The 15,968-nt window shown below is 44.4% G+C and overlaps 1 protein-coding gene across 1 annotated transcript in view; it reads left to right on the forward strand.

Moving 5' to 3' along the window:
* Window positions 1–15,968, forward strand: part of ECE2 (endothelin converting enzyme 2) — a 167,827-nt gene that overhangs the window by 109,152 nt on the left and 42,707 nt on the right. The window lies entirely within an intron of this gene.

The raw sequence follows: 15,968 nt of genomic DNA on the forward strand, positions 1-15,968 counted from the left end.
GGGGACGTACCTGTGGTTTCCATTTCATCATCTATTCCCTCTGAGATTCCTGAATTCTTGACTGAATATCGTGACGTTTTTTGAAGAACCTAAGCTTGGTTCATTACCTCCGCACCGGGAGTGCGATTGTGCCATAGATTTGATTCCGGGTAGTAAATACCCTAAGGGTCGTTTATTTAATCTGTCTGTGCCTGAACATGCTGCTATGCGAGAATATATAAAGGAGTCCTTGGAAAAGGGACATATTCGTCCTTCGTCATCTCCCTTAGGAGCCGGTTTTTTCTTTGTGGCTAAGAAAGATGGCTCTTTGAGGCCGTGCATTGATTATCGGCTTTTGAATAAAATCACGGTTAAATATCAATATCCGTTGCCACTGCTGACTGATTTGTTTGCTCGCATAAAGGGGGCCAAGTGGTTCTCTAAGATAGATCTCCGTGGGGCGTATAATTTGGTGCGAATTAAGCAGGGGGATGAGTGTAAAACCGCATTTAATACGCCCGAGGGCCACTTTGAGTATTTGGTGATGCCTTTTGGTCTTTCAAATGCCCCTTCAGTCTTTCAGTCCTTTATGCATGACATTTTCCGTGATTATTTGGATAAATTTATGATTGTGTATCTGGATGATATTTTGATTTTTTCGGATGACTGGGACTCTCATGTCCAGCAGGTCAGGAGGGTTTTTCAGGTTTTGCGGTCTAATTCCTTGTGTGTGAAGGGTTCTAAGTGCGTTTTTGGGGTTCAGAAGATTTCCTTTTTGGGATATATTTTTTCCCCCTCTTCCATCGAGATGGATCCTGTCAAGGTTCAGGCTATTTGTGATTGGACGCAACCCTCTTCTCTTAAGAGTCTTCAGAAATTTTTGGGCTTTGCTAACTTTTATCGTCGATTTATTGCTGGTTTTTCTGATGTTGTTAAACCATTGACTGATTTGACTAAGAAGGGTGCTGATGTTGCTGATTGGTCCCCTGCTGCTGTGGAGGCCTTTCGGGAGCTTAAGCGCCGCTTTTCTTCCGCCCCTGTGTTGCGTCAGCCTGATGTTGCTCTTCCTTTTCAGGTTGAGGTCGACGCTTCTGAAATCGGAGCTGGGGCGGTTTTGTCGCAGAGAAGTTCCGATTGCTCCGTGATGAGACCTTGTGCTTTTTTCTCGCGTAAATTTTCGCCCGCCGAGCGGAATTATGATGTTGGGAATCGGGAGCTTTTGGCCATGAAGTGGGCTTTTGAGGAGTGGCGTCATTGGCTTGAGGGGGCTAGACATCAGGTGGTGGTATTGACTGACCACAAAAATCTAATTTATCTTGAGTCCGCCAGACGCCTGAATCCTAGACAGGCGCGCTGGTCGTTGTTTTTCTCTCGGTTTGATTTTGTGGTGTCCTACCTGCCGGGTTCTAAGAATGTTAAGGCGGATGCCCTTTCTAGGAGTTTTGAGCCTGACTCCCCTGGTAATTCTGAACCTACAGGTATCCTTAAGGATGGAGTGATATTGTCTGCCGTTTCTCCAGACCTGCGGCGGGCCTTGCAGGAGTTTCAGGCGGATAGACCTGATCGTTGCCCACCTGGTAGACTGTTTGTTCCTGATGATTGGACCAGTAAAGTCATTTCTGAGGTTCATTCTTCTGCGTTGGCAGGTCATCCTGGAATCTTTGGTACCAGGGATTTGGTGGCAAGGTCCTTCTGGTGGCCTTCCCTGTCTCGAGATGTGCGAGGCTTTGTGCAGTCTTGTGACGTTTGTGCTCGGGCCAAGCCTTGTTGTTCTCGGGCTAGTGGATTGTTGTTGCCCTTGCCTATCCCGAAGAGGCCCTGGACGCACATCTCGATGGATTTTATTTCGGATCTTCCTGTTTCTCAGAAGATGTCTGTCATCTGGGTGGTGTGTGATCGTTTCTCTAAGATGGTCCATTTGGTTCCCCTGCCTAAGTTGCCTTCTTCTTCCGAGTTGGTTCCTCTGTTTTTTCAAAATGTGGTCCGTTTGCATGGTATTCCGGAGAATATCGTTTCTGACAGAGGTACCCAATTCGTGTCTAGATTTTGGCGAGCATTCTGTGCTAGGATGGGCATAGATTTGTCTTTCTCGTCTGCTTTCCATCCTCAGACTAATGGCCAGACCGAGCGGACGAATCAGACCTTGGAGACATATTTGAGGTGTTTTGTGTCTGCAGATCAGGATGATTGGGTTGCTTTTTTGCCTTTAGCGGAGTTTGCCCTCAATAATCGGGCCAGCTCTGCCACCTTGGTGTCTCCCTTTTTCTGTAATTCGGGGTTTCATCCTCGATTTTCTTCTGGTCAGGTGGAATCTTCGGATTGTCCTGGAGTGGATGCTGTGGTGGAGAGGTTGCATCAGATTTGGGGGCAGGTAGTGGACAATTTGAAGTTGTCCCAGGAGAAGACTCAGCTTTTTGCCAACCGCCGGCGTCGGGTTGGTCCTCGGCTTTGTGTTGGGGACTTGGTGTGGTTGTCTTCTCGTTTTGTCCCTATGAGGGTTTCTTCTCCCAAGTTTAAGCCTCGGTTCATCGGCCCGTACAAGATATTGGAGATTCTTAACCCTGTGTCCTTCCGTTTGGATCTCCCTGCATCTTTTTCTATTCATAATGTTTTTCATCGGTCATTATTGCGCAGGTATGAGGTACCGGTTGTGCCTTCCGTTGAGCCTCCTGCTCCGGTGTTGGTTGAGGGCGAGTTGGAGTACGTTGTGGAAAAAATCTTGGACTCCCGTGTTTCCAGACGGAAACTCCAGTATCTGGTCAAATGGAAGGGATACGGTCAGGAGGATAATTCTTGGGTGACCGCCTCTGATGTTCATGCCTCCGATTTGGTCCGTGCCTTTCATAGGGCTCATCCTGATCGCCCTGGTGGTTCTGGTGAGGGTTCGGTGCCCCCTCCTTGAGGGGGGGGTACTGTTTTGAAATTGGATTTTGGGCTCCCCCGGTGGCCACTGGTGGAATTGAACTGGTGTGCATCATCCTCTCTGTTCACCTGTTTCCATCAGGATGTGGGAGTCGCTATTTAGCCTTGCTCCTCTGTCACTTCCATGCCGGTCAACATTGTAATCAGAAGCCTTTCTGTGCATGTTCCTGCTGCTAGACAACTCCCAGCTAAGTTGGACTTTAGTCCTTGTTTGTTTTTGCATTTGGTTCCAGTTCACAGCTGTAGTTTCGTTTCTGTGTCTGGAAAGCTCTTGTGATCTGAAATTGCCACTCTGATGTTATGAGTTAATACTAGAGTCTTAAAGTAATTTCAGGATGGTGTTTTGATAGGGTTTTCAGCTGACCATGAAAGTGCCCTTTCTGTCTTCCTGCTATCTAGTAAGCGGACCTCAATTTTGCTAAACCTATTTTCATACTACGTTTGTCATTTCATCTAAAATCACCGCCAATATTTGTGGGGGCCTCTGTCTGCCTTTCGGGGAAATTTCTCTAGAGGTGAGCCAGGACTATATTTTCCTCTGCCAGGATTAGTTAGTCCTCCGGCCGGCGCTGGGCGTCTAGGGATAAAACGCAGGCTACGCTACCCGGCTACTGTTAGTTGTGCGACAGGTTTAGTTCATGGTCAGTTTAGTTTCCATCCTTCCAAGAGCTAGTTCTTATGTTTGCTGGGCTATGTTCTCTTGCCATTGAGAACCATAACAGGAATGACAGAGAGAGCAACAGGGAACAGGAAAAGTGCAGACAGGAACACAGAACACACGGCTGGAAGGAGGAGGTGAAAGAATGGGATACAGGACCAGGAACCGTGGAGGCTGCGCAGGGTTCAGACACAGACAGGAATCTGGGGATCCTGACACTGCAAGGAAACAGGGACAAGGCAGGATAAGATTACACAAGGTAAATAGCGCACAAAGAGGTACAAGGGGACCTGAGAAAGGGACAGCGCCAGAATGGAACCTAAAGAAGGTTCAGCAGTAGGCACTAACAATAATCAGGTGCTTCCTCTAGCAGGAAGCAGCCTGATATACCCAGTGGCTGCTGCCCAGGCAGGGCAGTGCTTCCAGGTCATAAGAACCCGACAGCATTTAGCTGCCGGGAGAGCGCCTGACCGCAACCTAAGTGGCCTGGCACGCATGCGCAAGGAGCGAGAACCCCAGCGTAGAAGAGGACCCAGAAGTGCCGGCGAGATGTGGCATGGGACCCCGGAAGCATAGGAAACGGGGTAAGTATCGCGGGAAGCTGGTGTTACAGTTATACCCTATGGGGTGGCTGCATCATACTCTATGGGGTGACTGCAATATACTCTATGCAGTGGCTGCATTATACTTTATGGGGTGGCTTCATTATACTGTGAGGGAGGCTCCATTATACTCTGAGGGAGGCTGTATTATACTCTATAGAGGACTATGGGGTGCATTATACTATATAGGGCTTCATTATCCTCTATCAAACTATTTGGGAGTGCATTATACTATATGGGATTTGCATAATACTGTATTGAGGATTATGGGAAATGCATTATACTATATGATGGATAATGGGGCGCATTATACAATGGGGAGTGCATTTATAGGACTGTGAGAAGTGTATTATACTACTGTATATGGAGGACTATAGGGAGTGTATTATACTATATGGAGCATATTATACTTGTAGGATGGCTAATGGTCATGTAGTCGATGACAGGTATGTGTCACAAAGATGGCTGGTCTCTGTGATGTAACCCGGTGATGGTGCAATATGTCATGGTTAGGACTTGGTTAATGTCCTGTTCTCTCAGGGTTAATTTTGCTGGCCTCCCTTTCGGTCTGGGAGGGGTATTTATACTCACTCCAGACTAGGATTCGCTGTCAGCTATACTTTCTGTTCTAGTCTGTGTGCCTGACCCTTGGAGTGTGTGCCCAGTTTGCAATTGCTTTCCTTGCTCTCCATGCATTACTCTGTTTGTTCTTTTGCATTTCTGACCTCCGGCTTCACTTCTGACAATCCCCTGTCTCACCCCTTTGGTACTTCGTGATCTCCTGGCTCCGATCGTAGCTTGTTTGACTACTCTTTTGTGTTTATCCCTTCTCTGCACCCCAGTATCTGGCACCGCCCCCGATCACCTCCCACTCTGTCACATGGTTCAGGTCCTGTTTATACCTGGTTAGGAATCTGGCGCTTTGCTCAGGGTTGAGCCTAGAGTGTATGGGCTCCTTCCAGGTCCTGACTGCAGCCCATACACTCTAGCCGGCTCACTTCTGAAGATGCTAGAGTGTATGGGCTCCTTCCTGGTTTCCTGACTGCAGCCCATACACTCTAGCCGGCTATCTACTGAAGATGCTAGACTGTATGGGCTCCTTCCAGGTGCCTGACTGCAGCCCATACGATGTAGCTGGCTCACTACTGAAGATGCTAGACTGTACGGGCTCCTTCTAGGTATATATTCTTGAAGATAGCAGATTTTATGGGCTGCTGCCTGGCCCTGGCTGCGGCCCATACATGACACTAGAATGTATGTGCTCCTTTAAGGTATAAATTATTAAGCCAGCAGAATATATGGGCTCCTGCCAGGTCCTGACTGCAGCCCATACAGTCTAGCCAGCTCACTGGTGAAGATGCTAGACTGTATGGGCTCCTGTCAGGTATATATTATTGTACATATAGACTGTACGGGCTCCTGTCAGGTATATATTATTGTAGATACAGACGGTACAGGCTCCTGTCAGGTATATATTATTGTAGATACATACTGTATGGGCTCCTGTCAGGTATATAGTATTGTAGATATAGACTGTATGGGCTCCTGTCAGGTGTATATTATTGTAGGTATAGACTGTACGGGCTCCTGTCAGGTGTATATTATTGTAGATTCAGACTGTACAGGCTCCTGTCAGGTATATATTATTGTAGATATAGACTGTATGGGCTCCTGTCAGGTGTATATTATTGTAGGTATAGACTGTACGGGCTCCTGTCAGGTGTATATTATTGTAGATTCAGACTGTACGGGCTCCTGTCAGGTATATATTATTGTAGATACAGACTGTACGGGCTCCTGTCAGGTATATATTATTGTAGATATAGACTGTACGGGCTCCTGTCAGGTATATATTATTGTAGATACAGACTGTACAGGGCTCCTGTCAGGTATATATTAATGTAGATATAGACTGTACGGACTCCTCTCAGGTACATATTATTGTAGATACAGACTGTACGGGCTCCTGTCAGGTATATATTAGTGATGATATCAGAATGTATGGGCCCCTGTCAGGTATATATATTACTAGCTGAAGAGCCCGGCGTTGCCTGGGCATAGTAAATATCTGTGGTTAGTTATAGCACCTCACTTCTATTATTTTCCCATCACGCCTCTCATTTTCCCCCTCACATCTTTCATTTTCCCCTCACATCTCTCATTTTCCCCTCACTCCTCTCATTCCCCATGAACACTTGTCATTTCGACCTCACATCTGTCATTTTCCGATCACTCCACTATTTTCCCTCACTCCTCTCATTTTGCACTCACACCTTTTTATTTTCACCTCACACCTCATTTTCCTCTCAGTATATACATGTTTGTCATCTCCCTTATATATAGTATACACCTGTATGTCATCTCCTGTATATAGTATATACCTGTATGTCATCTCCCCTGTATATAGTATATACCTGCATGTCATCTCCCCTGTAAATAGTATATACAGTCATGGCCAAAACTATTCACACCCCTGCAATTCTGTCAGATAATACTCAGTTTCTTCCGGAAAATGATTGCAAACACAAATTCTTTGGTATTATTATCTTAATTTAATTTGTCTTAAATGAAAAAACACAAAAAGAATTGTTCTAAAGCCAAATTGGATATAATTCCACACTGAACATAAAAAAATCATTGTGATGCTTCTCTAATTAGTGTAATTAACAGCACCTGTAACTTACCTGTGGCACCTAACAGGTGTTGGCAATAACTAAATCACACTTGCAGCCAGTTGACATGGATTAAAAGTTGACTCAACCTCTGTCCTGTGTCCTTGTGTGTACCACATTGAGCATGGAGAAAAGAAAGAAGACCAAAGAACTGTCTGAGGACTTGAGAAACCAAATTGTGAGGAAGCATGAGCAATCTCAAGGCTACAAGTCCATCTCCAAAGACCTGAATGTTCCTGTGTCTACCGTGCGCAGTGTCATCAAGAAGTTTAAAGCCCATGGCACTGTGGCTAACCACCCAAGATGTGGACGGAAAAGAAAAATTGACAAGAGATTTCAACACAAGATTGTGCGGATGTTGGATAAAGAACCTCGACTAACATCCAAACAAGTTCAAGCTGCCCTGCGGTCCGAGGGTACAACAGTGTCAACCCTTACTATCCGTCGGCATCTGAATGAAAAGGGACTGCATGGTAGGAGACCCAGGAAGACCCCACTTCTTACCCCGAGACATAAAAAAGCCAGGCTGGAGTTTGCCAAAATTTACCTGAAAAAGCCTAAAACGTTTTGGAAGAATGTTCTCTGGTCTGATGAGACAAAAGTAGAGCTTTTTGGGCAAAGGCATCAACATAGAGTTTACAGGAGAAAAAAAGAGGCATTCAAAGAAAAGAACATGGTCCCTACAGTCAAACATGGCGGAGGTTCCCTGATGTTTTGGGGTGGCTTTGCTGCCTCTGGCACTGGACTGCTTGACCGTGTGCATGGCATTATGAAGTCTGAAGACTACCAACAAATTTTGCAGCATAATGTAGGGCCCAGTGTGAGAAAGCTGGGTCTCCCTCAGAGGTCATGGACAATGACCCAAAACACACTTCAAAAAGCACTAGAAAATGGTTTGAGAGAAAGCACTGGAGACTTCTAAGGTGGCCAGTAATGAGTCCAGACCTGAATCCCATAGAACACCTGTGGAGAGATCTAAAAATGGCAGTTTGGAGAAGGCACCCTTCAAATATCAGGGACCTGGAGCAGTTTGCCAAAGAAGAATGGTCTAAAATTCCAGCAGAGCATTGTAAGAAACTCATAGATGGTTACTGGAAGCGGTTGGTCACAGTTATTTTGGCTAAAGGTTGTGCAACCAAATATTAGGCTGAGGGTGCCAATACTTTTGTCTGGCCCATTTTTGGAGTTTTGTGTGAAATGACTGTGAAATGAATGTGTGAAATGATCAATGTTTTGCATTTTGCTTCATTCTCTTTTGTGTTTTTTCATTTAAGACAAATTAAATGAAGATAATAATACCAAAGAATTAGTGTTTGCAATCATTTTCAGGAAGAAACTGAGTATTATCTGACAGAATTGCAGGGGTGTGAATACTTTTGGCCATGACTGTACCTGCTGTATGTCATCTCCTCCTGTATATTGCATATACCTGTGTCATCTCCTCTTGTATATAGTATATACCTGTGTCATCTCTTCTGTATATACCTGTATGTCATCTCCTCCTATATATAGTATATACCTGTATGTCATCTCCCCTGTATATAGTATATATGTGTGTCATATAGTCATCTCCTCCTCTATATACCTGAGTCATCTCCTCTTTTATATAGTATATACCTGCTGTATGTCATCTCCTCCTGTATATAGTATATACCTGTATGTCATCTCCTATATATAGTATATAACTGTATGTCATCTCCTCCTGTATACAGTATATACCTGTAAGTCATCTCCTCCTGTATATAGTATATACCTGAGTCATCTCCTGTATATAGTACATGTGTGTCATCTCCCCTGTATATACCTTTATGTCATCTCCTCCTGTATATAGTATACACTCACTGGCCACTTTATTAGGTACACCTGTCCAACTTCTTGTTAACACTTAATTTCTAATCAGCCAATCACATGGCGGCAACTCAGTGCATTTAGGCATGTAGACATGGTCAAGACAATCTCCTGCAGTTCAAACCGAGCATCAGTATGGGGAAGAAAGGTGATTTGAGTGCCTTTGAACGTGGCATGGTTGTTGGTGCCAGAAGGGCTGGTCTGAGTATTTCTGAAACTGCTGATCTACTGGGATTTTCACGCACAACCATCTCTAGGGTTTACAGATAATGGTCCGAAAAAGAAAAAAAATCCAGTGAGCGGCAGTTCTGTGGGCGGAAATGCCTTGTTGATGCCAGAGGTCAGAGGAGAATGGGCAGACTGGTTCGAGCTGATAGAAAGGCAACAGTGACTCAAATCGCCACCCGTTACAACCAAGGTAGGCCTAAGAGCATCTCTGAACGCACAGTGCGTCGAACTTTGAGGCAGATGGGCTACAGCAGCAGAAGACCACACCGGGTACCACTCCTTTCAGCTAAGAACAGGAAACTGAGGCTACAATTTGCACAAGCTCATCGAAATTGGACAGTAGAAGATTGGAAAAACGTTGCTTGGTCTGATGAGTCTCGATTTCTGCTGCGACATTCGGATGGTAGGGTCAGAATTTGGCGTAAACAACATGAAATCTTTGGGATGTGGTGGAACGGGAGATTCGCATCAGGGATGTGCAGCCGACAAATCTGCGGCAACTGTGTGATGCCATCATGTCAATATGGACCAAAATCTCTGAGGAATGCTTCCAGCACCTTGTTGAATCTATGCCACGAAGAATTGAGGCAGTTCTGAAGGCAAAAGGGGGTCCAACCCGTTACTAGCATGGTGTACCTAATAAAGTGGCCAGTGAGTGTATATCTGTGTGTCATCTCCCCTGTATATAGTATATATGTGTCATCATATACACACTCACACAGTACAGACCAAATGTTTGGACACACCTCATTTAAAGATTTTTCTGTATTTTCATGACTATGAAAATTGTACATTCACACTGAAGGCATCAAAACTATGTGGAATTATATACTTAACAAAAAAAGTGTAAGACAACTGAAATTATGTCTTATATTCTAGGTTCTTCAAAGTAGCCACCTTTTGCTTTGATGACTGCTTTGCACACTCTTGAGGTAGTCACCGGGAATGGTCTTCCAACAATCTTGAAGGTGTTCCCAGAGATGCTTAGCACTTGTTGGCCCTTTTGCCTTCACTCTGCGGTCCAGCTCACCCCAAACCATCTGGTTTGGGTTCAGGTCTGGTGACTGTGGAGGCAAGGTCATCTGGCGTAGCACCGCATCACTCTCCTTGGTCAAATAGCCCTTACACAGCCTGGAGGTGTGTTTGGGGTCATTGTCCTGTTGAAAAATAAATGATGGTCCAACTAAACGCAAACCGGATGGAATAGCATGCCGCTGCAAGATGCTGTGGTAGCCATGCTGGTTCAGTATGCCTTCAATTTTGAATAAATCCCCAACAGTGTCACCAGCAAAGCACCCTCACACCTCCTCCTCCATGCTTCACGGTGGGAACCAGGCATGTAGAGTCCATCCGTTCACCTTTTCTGCGTCGCACAAAGACACGGTGGTTGGAACCAAAGATCTCAAATTTGGACTCATCTGACCAAAGCACAGAACTTTTGGTCTGTAGTGTATCTCTTTAGATTTTATATACACCTATACTGTGTGTATATATCTATTCTATTGTAACCTGTCAGTGTGATTTTACTGTACACTGCACCTGAATTGTCGGCCTTTCAAAGGACACCATTGTGTATTTCTCACAAGTCACACTGACGGCCCGTGTGGTGCAAGTTTTTCTTGCACAAATAGACTTTCATTGGCGAGTCTCGGCTGATATACGGTGCAAATCACAGCATACTGCAATTTCACTCGCACATATAATATGGCCGTGAAAAAAAAAAAAAGCGATGGTAGCTTAACATTGGTCCAAGTGCTATGCGATTTTTTTTTCTTGCATAGCACTCGTCCGTATTCCTCTCTAGTGTGACTCCGGCCTTAAAGGGAAAATCATTCAAAATTTTTTGTTTTTTAAATTTGTAAAATTTCTGATTTTTTTACAAAATAAAGCAAAACATATCAACCCAAGTTTACCATTATCATAAAGTCTAATATGTCACGAAAAAAAAATAATAATCTCAAAATCAATGGGATGTTGAAGCATTCCAGAGTTATTACTATATAAAGTGACACTGGTCAGATTTTAAAAAATTGGCCCCGCCACTAAGGGGCTAAGTGCTTGTACAAGTGAACATTGTTTCAAAAGTGGTTTACCTGTCTAAGGCTGGTTTCACACCAGCGTTTGGCAGCCTGCTTCCTCAGTTAAGCCCCGCCCACTGCTGCACCTCTTCCTTCAGCTCCGCCTAAGTCTGCATGTGCCCCCTATCTTTAACATTGGGTACGCAGGCATACCTCATTTTGACGATGCGCTGAACTGCGTTGAACGCAACATGTTGCATTTTATTGCGGTCGGCGCAGCGTTAAAACAACGCATGCGGAGGCATCCGCTTGGCCTGCGTACCCAATGTTAACCCCTTCCTGACATCCGACGTACTATCCCGTCGAGGTGGGGTGGGCCCGTATGACCGCCGACGGGATAGTACGTCATAGCCGATCGGCCGCGCTCACGGGGGGAGCGCGGCCGATCGCGGCCGGGTGTCGGCTGCATATCGCAGCTGACATCCGGCACTATGTGCCAGGAGCGGTCACGGACCGCCCCCGGCACATTAACCCCCGGCACACCGCGATCAAACATGATCGCGATGTGCCGGCGATGCAGGGAAGCATCGCGCAGGGAGAGGGCTCCCTGCGGGCTTCCCTGAGCCCCCCGCAGCAACGCGATGTGATCGCGTTGCTGCGAGGGTCTTACCTCCCTCCCTGCCTGCTCCAGACCCGGATCCAAGATGGCCGCGGATCCGGGTCCTGCAGGGAGGGAGGTGGCTTCACAGAAGCCTGCTCAGAGCAGGCACTGTGAAGCAGCCTGCACTTCTCGCAGATCGGTGATCTGTCAGAGTGCTATGCAAACTGACAGATCACCGATCTGTATTGTCCCCCCCTGGGGCAAAGTAAAAAAGTAAAAAAAAAAATTTCCAAATGTGTAAAAAAAAATAAAAAAAAATATTCCAAAATAATGAAAAAAAAAAAAAATATTATTCCCATAAATACATTTCTTTATCTAAATAAAAAAAAAAAAACAATAAAAGTACACATATTTAGTATCGCCACGTCCATAACGACCCAACCTATAAAACTGCCCCACTAGTTAACCCCTTCAGTAAACACCGTAAGAAAAAAAAAAAAAAAACGAGGCAAAAAACAACGCTTTATTACCATACCGCCGAACAAAAAGTGGAATAACACGCGATCAAAAAGACTGATATAAATATCCATGGTACCGCTGAAAACGTCATCTTGTCCCGCAAAAAACAAGCCGCCATACAGCATCATCAGCAAAAAAATAAAAAAGTTATAGTCCTGAGAATAAAGCGATACCAAAATAATTATTTTTTCTATAAAATAGTTTTTATCGTATAAAAGCGCCAAAACATAAAAAAAATGATATAAATGAGATATCGCTGTAATCGTACTGACCCGACGAATAAAACTGCTTTATCAATTTTACCAAACCCGGAATGGTATAAACGCCTCTCCCAAAAGAAATTCATGAATAGCAGGTTTTTGGTCATTCTGCCTCACAAAAATCGGAATAAAAAGCGATCAAAAATGGTCACGTGTCCGAAAATGTTACCAATAAAAACGTCAACTCGTCCCGCAAAAAACAAGACCTCACATGACTCTGTGGAGCAAATGTGGAAAAATTATAGGTCTCAAAAGGTGGAGACGCAAAAACTTTTTTGCTATAAAAAGCGTCGCTGGTTTCACACTTCCGTTTTTGTCTGCAGCGTTTTTTGCACAAAAAAACGCATGCGTTTTTTCCCTATATTTAACATTGAAAACGCATGCGGTTTTTTTGTACGCGTTTGGTCGCGTTTTCAAACGCATGCGGTTTTTTTCTGCATGCGTTCATTTTCAGAAATACAACCTGCAGTATTTTCTTGCGTTTTTAAGCACATGCGTTTGTTTGCGTTAAAAACGCATGCATTTTTATCGAAAAAAAACAGAAAACACACTGAAAAGCCACCCACCACCATCAAGGTGATAAAGGGATCCAAACCCTAACCCTAACTCTACCCCTAACCTCACCCCTAACCGTTTAATGAACATTTTCTGACAGTCATAGTGCCACGTATTTCAGTGCCACGTATTTCAGTGCCACGTATTTCAGTGCCATGTATTTCAGTGCCACGTGTTTCAGTGCCACGTATTTCAGTGCCACGTTTTCACGTATTTCAGTGCCACATATTTTAGTACCACGTATTTCAGTTGCACGTATTTCAGTGCCACGTATTTCAGTGCCACGTATTTCAGTGCCACGTATTTCAGTGCCACGTATTTAAGTGCCACGTATCACATATTTCAGTGCCACGTATTTCAGTGCCACGTATTTCAGTGCCACGTATTTAAGTGCCACGTATCACGTATTTCAGTGCCACGTATTTCAGTGCCACGTATTTCAGTGCCACGTATTTCAGTGCCACGTATTTCAGTGCCACGTATTTCAGTGCCACGTATTTCAGTCACGTTTAGGGTTAGGGTTAGGGGTAGGGTTAGGGTTAGGGCTAGGGTTGGAGGTAAAGTTAGGGTTGGGGCTAAAGTTAGGGTTAGGGTTTGGATTACATTTACGTTTGGATTAGGGTTGGGATTAGAATTATGGGTGTGTCAGGGCTAGGGGTGTGGTTAGGGTTACCGTTGGGATTAGGGTTAGGGGTGTGTTTGGGTTAGGGTTTCAGGTAGAATTGGGGGGTTTCCACTGTCCAGGCACATCAGGGGCTCTCCAAGCGCGACATGGCGTCCAATCTCAATTCCAGCCAATTCTGCGTTGAAAAAGTAAAACAGTGCTCCTTCCCTTCCGAGCTCTCCCGTGCGCCCAAAAAGGGGTTTACCCCAACATATGTGTTATCAGCGTACTCGGGACAAATTGAACAACAACTTCTGGGGTCCAAGTTCTCTTGTTATCCTTAGGAAAATAAAAATTTGGGGGGCTAAAAATCATTTTTGTGGGAAAAAAAAGATGTTTTATTTTCACGGCTCTGCATTATAAACTGTAGTGAAACACTTGGGGGTTCAAAGTTCTCACAACACATCTAGATAAGTTCCTTGGGAGGTCTAGTTTCCAATATGGGGTCACTTGTGGGGGGTTTGTACTGTTTGGGTACATCAGGGGCTCTGCAAATGCAACGTGACGCCTGCAGACCAATCCATTTAAGGCTGCATTCCAAATGGCGCTCCTTCCCTTCCGAGCTCTGTCATGCGCCCAAACAGTGGTTCCCCCCAACATATGGGGTATCAGCGTACTCAGGACAAATTGGACAACAACTTTTGGGGTCTAATTTATCCTGTTACCCTTGTGAAAATACAAAACTGGGGGCTAAAAAATCATTTTTGTGAAAAAAAGAATTTTTATTTTCACGGCTTTGCGCTATAAACTTTAGTGAAACACTTGGGGGTTCAAAGTTCTCAAAACACATCTAGATAAGTTCCTTGGGAGGTCTAGTTTCCAATATGGGGTCACTTGTGGGGGGTTTGTACTGTTTGGGTACATCAGGGGCTCTGCAAATGCAACGTGACGGCTGCTGACCAATCCATTTAAGTCTGCATTCCAAATGGCGCTCCTTCCCTTCCGAGCTCTGTCATGCGCCCAAACAGTGGTTCCCCCCCACATATGGGGTATCAGCGTACTCAGGACAAATTGGAAAACAAATTTTGGGGTCCAATTTATTCTGTTACCCTTGTAAAAATACAAAGCTGGGGGCTAAAAAATCATTTTTGAGAAAAAAAAAAAAAAATTATTTTCACGGCTCTGCGTTATAATCTGTAGTGAAACACTTGGGGGTTCAAAGCTCTCAAAACACATCTAGATAAGTTCCTTAGGGGGTCTACTTTCCAAAATGGTGTCACTTGTAGGGAGTTTCAATGTTTAGGCACATCAGGGGCTCTCCAAACGCAACATGGCGTCCCATCTCAATTCCAGTCAATTTTGCATTGAAAAGTCAAATGGCGCTCCTTCCCTTCCAAGCTCTGCCATGCGCCCAAACAATGGTTTACACCCACATATGGGGTATCAGCGTACTCAGGACAAATTGCACAACATTTTTTTGGGTCCAATTTCTTCTCTTACCCTTGGGAAAATAAAAAATTGGGGGCAAAAAGATCATTTTTGTGAAAAAATATGATTTTTTATTTTTACGGCTCTGCATTATAAACTTCTGTGAAGCACTTGGTGGGTCAAAGTGCTCACCACACATCTAGATAAGTTCCTTAGGGGGTCTACTTTCCAAAATGGTGTCACTTGTAGGGAGTTTCAATGTTTAGGCACATCAGGGGCTCTCCAAACGCAACATGGCGTCCCATCTCAATTCCAGTCAATTTTGCATTGAAAAGTCAAATGGCGCTCCTTCCCTTCCAAGCTCTGCCATGCGCCCAAACAATGGTTTACACCCACATATGGGGTATCAGCGTACTCAGGACAAATTGCACAACATTTTTTGGGGTCCAATTTCTTCTCTTACCCTTGGGAAAATAAAAAATTGGGGGCGAAAAGATCATTTTTGTGAAAAAATATGATTTTTTATTTTTACGGCTCTGCATTATAAACTTCTGTGAAGCACTTGGTGGGTCAAAGTGCTCACCACACATCTAGATAAGTTCCTTAGGGGGTCTACTTTCCAAAATGGTGTCACTTGTAGGGAGTTTCAATGTTTAGGCACATCAGGGGCTCTCCAAACGCAACATGGCGTCCCATCTCAATTCCAGTCAATTTTGCATTGAAAAGTCAAATGGCGCTCCTTCCCTTCCAAGCTCTGCCATGCGCCTAAACAATGGTTTACACCCACATATGGGGTATCATCGTACTCAGGACAAATTGTACAACAACTTTGGGGGTCCATTTTCTCCTGTTACCCTTGGTAAAATAAAACAAATTGGAGCTGAAATAAATTTTGTGTGAAAAAAAGTTAAATGTTCATTTTTATTTAAACATTCCAAAAATTCCTGTGAAACACCTGAAGTGTTAATAAACTTCTTGAATGTGGTTTTGAGCACCTTGAGGGGTGCAGTTTTTAGAATGGTGTCACACTTGAGTATTTTCTATCATATAGACCCCTCAAAATGACTTCAAATG

Source organism: Ranitomeya variabilis, chromosome 2, assembly GCF_051348905.1.
Source record: "Ranitomeya variabilis isolate aRanVar5 chromosome 2, aRanVar5.hap1, whole genome shotgun sequence".
NCBI classification, from domain to species: Eukaryota; Metazoa; Chordata; class Amphibia; order Anura; family Dendrobatidae; genus Ranitomeya; species Ranitomeya variabilis.